An 8,303-nucleotide genomic window follows, 5' to 3' on the forward strand; every position below is an offset into this window, starting at 1 on the left:
AGTAAATAATAAAAATCTAGCGTTAAGAAATCTACTTCTAAATCTATTTCGGATGCCAAATGGCTTTATTTGTCTTCTGCATTAAATTTACACAAACATAACATGCAGGTTCTATGGATAATATGGTCCACTACTTATTCTTCTTGATACTAATGCACCATTGTAAATTTAAAATATTTTTGTTATTTCTCTATACTTGTAATTTTATAAAACTAAAAATTTATGATCGATTGTAAGCGTCAGAAATTTTATGTAAATATTTAATTCAAGATTCCTTGGTGTTTTGTACAAAAAAAAAAAAAAAAAAAAAAAAAAAAACAGGAAATCTATAGAAAACTAAACGTAGTAATACCATTCGGTGGAAATTTTTCGTTCTGTTGATTAAGCGTGACTGCTCTCAACTCGAAGGGATGATATCATCGGCCACAGAGCACGTACTTGCTACTTTTAGGATTAATTTTGTTGGTAATGGTTATCAAATATAGCTTCTAGAATTCGTTTAATATTTATTTTTTTAATCTTTTATAAAAGTTTGCTAATCGTACTACCACTTATATCTTCTTGATCAGAGTTTGCTAAAATATAAAATTCAATTTTGTTATTAAAATTTGACAGAATTTTTTTTTATTCTTTCTTTTGTTGTTAGAATTTATTAAAAATTTATCATAAGCAATTCTATAAAAAAGTTAAACGGTACATCGAGTTACAATAAAAAATTTCCAAGTCTTTTTATTTAGCATTGTTCTAAAATTTTGCTATTTTATTCAGTACTGACAATTTCATGGAATTACAGTAGACAAAATTAAATCTTAGTCAATTAGAATCTTAAATTAATCTCTGCTGGGAAGCACAATCCGAGGTATTAAAAAGACAGAACCACGAGGAGCCTTTGATTGTCGAGAAGTTAATTAAATCAATACTACTGTGCACATTCAATGTCGTACGTAAAGACTAATTATATATTTCTTTTTTGGGATTTCCTTTGTTAAATTTGAACCTTTTCATTTTATTTTATTTTATTTAAAAAGAAAGAAAAGAGTTTGTGAGATTAAGTAAATTCATTCACTTTATAATTAATTTTTTAAATAAAGAAGATATCAATTGAATAAATAATATGATTTTTCTTTGAGATAAGACTGCAGAAATTTTTAAGTTTTTTTTTATATTTTATAAAAAAAATCTAGAGCTGTAAAATTAATAAAAAAGCCTGTAAAATTTTTAATGCCTCAAATTTTACACAATTTTCTATAAATTTTACAGAACTGTTTTTTTGACAAAAATTTGGATAATAATTTAGTGTAAAAAAATAAAATTTGCTATTTTAAACTATAAAAAATTTTTTATTTTCCATAAAACCTCTAAAAAAAAAGAATTTTTGAATATTTTAAATGTATAAGACATTATTTCCTTTTAATTTAATGAAAATTTCAACAGTCCTTTTGAAAGCGCTAATTAAAGTATATTTAAAAATAAACCTCGGTACTAATAAATTAAATAAACACTTTTAATACTTTTTTTTAGGAGCTCCAAATTATTTTTGGCCAGTTATAAATTATTGAATTTAATTAACAAGAGTATTATTTTTATAAATTAAGCACAGAGGACTCAATAAAATTGAAAACTAGTAATTAATTTTCAGATTGAACTATAAAAAAATTAAAAACATCCCCGAAAATCGAAGAACGTTAAGTAATTCAGGTGACCTAGCAAAAGGGAACTTGATTGGTTAAAGGGGGTCGATTGAAGTAATTGAATTGGAAATGACAGCAAACTTTTTTAATAAATAGATTATTACACTTTAGTTAGTAAAGTTCTTTCCAAAAATGAGGTATATTATTTATCTCACAGAAGTATATTTATTTTTCCATTCCTTCATTGTTATTCCGTAAATAAAGGCTGTTGTAAGTGTGAACTGTATTATTCATTTTATAAATCACTAATTCTCAGTGCAAAAGTAGTGAAATTATTCAGCTGAAAGGTCTTAGAGCAGAGAGCGGAGATACGCGTGGTTGGTAACGAAATTTAAATTGTTTATTTTAATCCTTATTAATTAATGCTAATTAATTTTCCCTTAATTTCCGGATGCTAACATCACCTCTATATATTATCCTTAAAAAGCTCCTCCCGGGTGAAAGCTCAACAGAGTTTCGTCCGGGTTATTATAGAGCGCTTAACGGCGGTCGTGGATCCTCCTAACGCATGTTGTAAATTATATCTTCGGAAAGTGGACAAATTAGCGGGATTTAAATATTTAAAAGGAAGATTTAATATTAAAAAAAAATTATACTTAGTTGAAAAATTCTCATTATTGTAACTTTAAAGTTAAGTTTAAATTAAATCATAAAATTTGCCTCGGCATTTAAAGAAAAGTTCGACTTGTATATTTTATTACACTTTTCAGTCAATAAAAATACGTATGTATGTCTTAAAAGTAAAATAAAATCTAAAATCCGTCTTGTTAAATGAAAAAAGTTAGTTAAGTAATAAGCGACAGAAGTTGAAAAAGTAAAAATAAAGATAGAAAGAGGGAAAAATAATACAATTCTCTTGTCTTGGAAATCTTTTTATTGGAAGTCAGACTTTTTTTAATATTTTTTTTTCTCTACTCTTCTCTCCTTCTGTATACAAGTTGATTTTACCTGTCGACCCTTCGCTGAGCACACAACATATTTTTATTTTTCATCAAGAAAAATGGCTAAAAATATTACCGCCTTTCTTTTCATACTTGTTACCAAATAAAACTTTTTACTCTCCTGTCTTTTTCATGCTAATGTATAATTCTGCTGTTTTTATAATCACGGCTCAGAATTCACACTTTTTTTACTGAAAATTTACAATTAATTTTTTTTTAATTGGTAATTTCAATAACTAAAAACTTAAAAACCACAAAAAATAAATTTTATCTTTTTTTTGTAACGACAAAAAATATTTTTATACATCATGTTTAAAGAAACAAATCGCGTGCTTAAAGGTAAAAGGACTTATAGCTAAGGGTTAATAGGGATTTGTGCTGAAAGGGCGTATAAAAAAATTTTGTCTTGCCATTCGGTTTGAAATTGTCTGAAACGTAAAAATCTGTGAAAAAAAAAAGTTGGTATCCTAAATCTGAAAGGGCGCATCTCAAGACATACGCCCTTTCACCTTTAAGAAAAGTACTACTTAAAGGTAAAAGGGCGTATAGAAAAAAATGTATTTTTTATACCAAATGGTCAATAATAGTTTCACAAGACAAGTTATACTCAATATAACAGCCTCATATACAACCCGTGTAAAAATGATATGATATCATTATGAAGCTCATAATGAATATCATAATGAATCTCATATTTTGGCACTAATTTTGGCACTGAGATTCATATAAGAGCCATATCAATACTTTGGAAACCCGTAATAAGTAAAATACCTGTGAGAACGAATCTTTCTTAAGTAGATTAGTAAAATTTTCATTTTTTCTGTTAATCAGAGGAAATGTATAAAAATTGAGAAAAACAGTATTTTTATCATGCACTATACTATTGAACTACTTAACTTTCCTCCTTGACTTTCTTAACTTGGAAGAATATTTAGAAAAACATTGACTAAATTGGTTTAAAAAAAATTTTGTCAGAATTCTAACAAACTTTAAAATAAATTTAACAAATTATAAAAAATTTTTTTTATTAATTTATTTATTAACTAATTAATTAATTAATTTATTATTTATTAATTAACTAATTTATTTATTATTATTAATTTATTTTTTATTCAGTTGTTATTTATTAATTAATTTATTTATTTATTGAACAAAAATTAAGTGACTAGTAGTGTAAATAGTACGGCTAAAATAAATAAAGAAATTTCAGCGACTGTAAAACTTCTTTGTAGCTAATAAAATTCTTGAATTGCTCCTTAAACATTAAAACTACACCGAGAAAAAGACAAAAAATTTTTAACTGAAAAATAGGGATCAAAATTACTTAATCAATAATTTTAAAACGCTTTTAAATTAAAAATATACTTGATATGTACTAAAAAAAAAAAATTATCATTTAAGTTTGGTATTGGTTATTATGAGATAAGAGTAAGAATATAAAAAGTTTTATTTATTGAAAAAAAAAAAAGAAATATTGATTACCCACCGCTTATTGGTATTTATTTATCTCATGCTACAGTTTCGCAACTAATTATTTTTTAAAGAAAAGCAATTTATACTTTTTTATTTACTCTTTTCAGAATATATTCTATAAATTTTAATGGTCAAGGTATTGAAAAACTATTTTAATACATAAATTGAACTGAAAGGTAAATCGAAGTAGTGATCAAATCAATTAAAATTTTTTTATTCTTTTTATCTCAAACTTTTTTTTCAATAAATTTTTAAACAGTAGAAGAAAACATGCCGCTTACAGAATATTAAGACAGTTTTAAATTGACATGGAAAAATAATGATAATAATAATAATAATAATAATAATACAATGGCAGCTGAGAAAAGCATTCTTAACAATGGTTTATCGCAACCCAAAATAAAAAATAAACAAATGTTTTTATTTGTTTTCTTTAAATAGGTACTTTTACAATTTTCATAAAATTTATTTCTAATACAGCTTTTACAATAGAATTTACAAACTAATGTGTTATTTTTGGTCTTATATTAATAAACTAGCTGATACCCGCCCGCTTCGCTGGGCATACAATAAAATTTTATGTTGTAACCTAGATGAAAAATATAAACAAAATGATTAATTTCAAAAAGATAATTAATATAAATTTTGAATTAGAGAAAAGTGATTGTTTATGATAACCGGTGTTAGCGAGTATTAAATATATGAGAAAAGTATTTTATTATTAATAATCAATCAATCAATGGGTCAGTTAGTCAGTAAATCTGTCATTAGACAGATTTCCGCATCACCCATGACGTACTGTGTAATGAGATGCGTTCCCATTATAATAATGTTATCCTAAACATTTAGTCTAGACCGGATAGGTCAAATGGTAGAGTAGCCGACATGTCACCGGAAGGTTCTGGGTTCGAATCCCTGTCCGAGCTATCTGAATTTTTTCTCGCATATTCTGTAAACTCTTATTAAGAAGGTCCTTCCTATTTCTTTCTCAATCTCTTCCTCCTACAATTATTCTGTTACGTGAATGTTGGAACGATTCACGTAATAATTATCCGTAACTCCTATTCTTTTCCGCTTCATAGTATTATTTAATTTTAAAAAATGTCAATAATTTTTTTAATTTTAAAAAAATGTTAATAATAAAATACTTTTCTCATATATTTAATACTCGCTAACACCGGTCATCACAAACAATCACTTTTCTCTAATTCAAAATTTATATTCATTATCTTTTTGAAATTAACCATTTTGTTTATATTTTTCATCTAGGTTACACCATAAAAATTTATTGTATTCCTATCGAAGCGGGCGGGTATCAGCTAGTTATTAATAAATTCATAACAAATTAAGTGGTATTAAAAAATATATTTATTATTACTCATTTTATTAGAAATTATCTTAAATCGACCGTTTTTTATAATAATTTAACGATATCGTTGTAAAATTTTAGAGAAGACGCATCAGACACAATTTACCATTTTAATTTTAATCATTAAAATCAGTATAATCATTTAACAATATCAACTTGATAATATTTATGTTTAATTTATCTGTGTTATGATATAATCGAGTTCATCCTTCATGATTATTCCAATACATATAAGTTATTTCAGTTATTAATGATTTAGCTATTCTTTCTTAAAAAACGTATGATTATGAATTCCTACTGTCCCAACAGTCAATCGATAAAATTTAAAATCAATCATTTTGACAGTTATTATAGCAACGGTAACCATGATAACGGTAACCATGGTAACGGCAACCATGGTAACGGTAACCATGGCAACGGTAACCACGGCAACGGTAACCATAGCAACGGTAACCATGGCAACGATAACCATGACAATGGTAACCATGGCAAACGGTTGATTAGCGTGGTGGTTGTAGGGGTTGAGTTCGATAATTTACGGGTGCCACTGATGGTTTCTTAGATTAGAGGGTCAAAATGATATTTCGCTCCCAAAAAGAGAGATATAGGTAAGGGGAAAGATTATAGGGCACGGGAGGAGGAGAAGAATGAGAGGGAGGGAGGGGAGGGCATATGTGATGGTAGACGAAAAATTCATTTTGGCTAGGAATTGCGTAAAATCCGTTCTTAGTGAGCGTCTACATCACGAATGGAGTAACTATGCTAAATTTCAAGTCAATCGGGCGAATAGTTTCAGAGATCTCGTGATGAGTGAGTGGTATTTCGCTTATATATATATAGATTATCTTAAATCTACCTTTTTTTATAATAATTTAACGATATTGTTGTGAAATTTTAGAGAAGATACATCAAACACAATTTACCATTTTAATTTTAATCATTAAAATCAGTATAATCATTTAATAATATCAACATTAATATTTATGTTATATTTATCTGTTTTATGATATAATGGAGTTCATCCTTCATGATCATTCCAATACATATTAGCTATTTCAGTTATTAATGATTTAGCTATTCTTTCTTAAAAAAAGTATGATTATGAATTCCTACTGTCCCAACAATCAATCGATAAAAATCGATGTATTTGCCTAACATTGTATAGAATAATACTGTTGAATAATAATTGTATAGAATATTAATATTTAGTAACTTTCTACTTTTATTCTAATCATTCCTCTGAATTTAATTTACAACCGAATTTGTTATTACAATTTATTTATTTTAACAGTTGTTATAGCAACGGTAACCATGGCAACGGTAACCATAGCAACGGCAACCATGGTAACGGTAACCATGGCAACGGTAACCACGGCAACGGTAACCATAGCAACGGTAACCATGGCAACGATAACCATGACAATGGTAACCATGGCAACGGTTGATTAGCGTGGGTGGTTGTAGGGGGGTTGAGTTCGATAATTTACGGGTGCCACTGATGGTTTCTTAGATTAGAGGGTCAAAATGATATTTCGCTCCCAAAAAGAGATATAGGAGGGGGAAAGATTATAGGGCACGGGAGGGGAGGAGAAGAATGAGAGGGAGGGGAGGGGAGGGCATATGTGATGGTAGACGAAAAATTCATTTTGGCTAGGAATTGCGTAAAATCCGTTCTTAGTGAGCGTCTACATCACGAATGGAGTAACTATGCTAAATTTCAAGTCAATCGGGCAAATAGTTTCAGAGATCTCGTGATGAGTGAGTGGTATTTCGCTTATATATATATAGATTTAATAAGCAAAATACCACTGACTCATCACCAGATCTATCGGAAATGGATTTTCACTTATTGACCCCCGCTCATAAAAGAAATGGTCCGTTGCTATGGTTATCGTTACTATGGGTATCGTTGCTATGGTTACTGTTGCTATGGTTACCGTTACCATGGTTAGCGTTGCCATAGTAACCGTTGCCATGGTAACCGTTGCTATGGTTACCGTTACTATGGGTATCGTTGCTATGGTTACCGTTGCTATGGTTACCATTACCATGGTTAGCGTTGCCATAGTAACCGTTGCCATGGTAACCGTTGCTATGGTTACCGTTGCTATGGTTACCGTTGCTATGGTTACCGTTACCATGGTTAGCGTTGCCATAGTAACCGTTGCCATGGTAACCGTTGCTATGGTTACCGTTACTATGATCACCGTTACCATAACAACTGTCAAAATAAATAAATTTTAATAACAAATTCGGTTGTCAACTAAATTCAGAGGAATGATTAGAATAAAAGTAGAAAGTTAGTAAATACTAATATTCTATACAATGTTAAGCAAATACATTTTGATTTCAAATTTTATCGATTGATTGTTGGGACAGTAGGAATTTATAATCATACTTTTTTTAAGAAAGAATAGCTAAGTCATTAATAACTGAAATAGCTAATATGTATTGTAATGATTATAAAGGATGAACTCCATAATATCATAACACAGCTAAATATTACATAAATTTATTCAGTTGATATTGTTAAATGATTATACCGATTTTAATGATTAAAATTAAAATGATAAATTTTGTCTGATGTATCTTCTCTAAAATTTCACAACGATATCGTTAAATTATTATAAAAAACGGTCGATTTAGGTTAGTTCTCAATAAAATGAATAATAATAAATATATTTTATAATACCACTTAATTTTTGATGAATTTCTTAATAACAATAATTGAAAATATTTATTTTTATATTTATAAGCAGAACTAAATTTATTCATTAACTTATCGATGTTAATTTTCAGTCAAATTAATATAATAACATTATTGTTTAT

Source organism: Cotesia glomerata, linkage group LG5 (genome assembly GCF_020080835.1).
Source record: "Cotesia glomerata isolate CgM1 linkage group LG5, MPM_Cglom_v2.3, whole genome shotgun sequence".
NCBI lineage: Eukaryota > Metazoa > Arthropoda > Insecta > Hymenoptera > Braconidae > Cotesia > Cotesia glomerata.